This window comes from Nelumbo nucifera, chromosome 8 (genome assembly GCF_055504915.1).
Source record: "Nelumbo nucifera cultivar China Antique chromosome 8, China Antique-T2T, whole genome shotgun sequence".
In the NCBI taxonomy this organism is placed as follows: domain Eukaryota; kingdom Viridiplantae; phylum Streptophyta; class Magnoliopsida; order Proteales; family Nelumbonaceae; genus Nelumbo; species Nelumbo nucifera.
In genome coordinates, this window is record NC_142656.1 from 26458099 (window position 1) to 26459096 (window position 998).

Sequence of the window (998 nt, forward strand, 5' to 3'; positions counted from 1 at the left end):
TTGCAAGTTCGAGCTCGGCTCGGTTCAAAATTCACAAGTTCGAGCTCGGTTCGGATCAAGCTCGACTACAAGTTAAGTATTTTCTAAAAAATAAAAAGTATACATATAAAAGTATTTTTTATTTTAACATACAACAAAACAAGAATTATAAAATTATTCATTATTATATATATAAATAAAAAATATACATATAAAAATTATTTTTATTTTAATACAAAAATATAAGAATTATATAAATTATTTACTATTATAAAAAATTAAAAATATTATTATATATATAACAAAAATTATTTATTTTATATATTTATATATTTATATGTATATGTATGTATATATGTATTATTGTATGCATAATAAAAAATTATTTATTTATTATACTAGGCTCGCGAGCTTCATTGGGCTTGATCTCGACTCGATTACAAAACAAGCTTATGTATTAGGTTTGAGCTCGACTCGAATCTCAATTTAAACCGAGTTCAAATAGCTTGTGAGAAGCTTGACTCGTGGCCACCCCTACTAATAATAGGGAATTAAAGATGAATAACCCCAGTCTTTGTATACCTATAGCCACTTAGAACTCGTATTACAAATGATTGTAATACAACATAACAGAGCATGAACATCCTATTAAGACTGTGAATTGGAAGAAGGTAAAAAAGAAGTCATTAAGAGTTAAGACTAAACTAAGAGAATCTAATATTTATTTAAAAATTAAACAAAATGTTCGAACCGCCAGACAGCACAAAAGAGGAAGAAGTTCACTCTTATAGTCTAATGATTTACCTCTCATTATTTGATAAAACCAGCTAAACAAGGAGCCCTAGGTGGGCTAATTCTAATTCGAAATACCACATCACCTGCGCAGAGTGGGGGTGGGTGGGGAGTTTACGTGGTGTTTTCTCCGTTAATGAAAAAACCTCCAGCAACGCCGTTGCCGGGGATCGAACCCGGGTCACCCGCGTGACAGGCGGGAATACTCACCACTATACTACAACGAC

General features: G+C 31.5%; 1 non-coding gene across 1 annotated transcript; it reads right to left on the minus strand.

The window, feature by feature from the left end:
- Nucleotides 1–926: 926 nt before the first annotated feature.
- TRNAD-GUC (transfer RNA aspartic acid (anticodon GUC)) lies at nucleotides 927–998 on the minus strand. The gene has a single exon. It is a non-coding gene; the product is annotated as a tRNA-Asp (tRNA).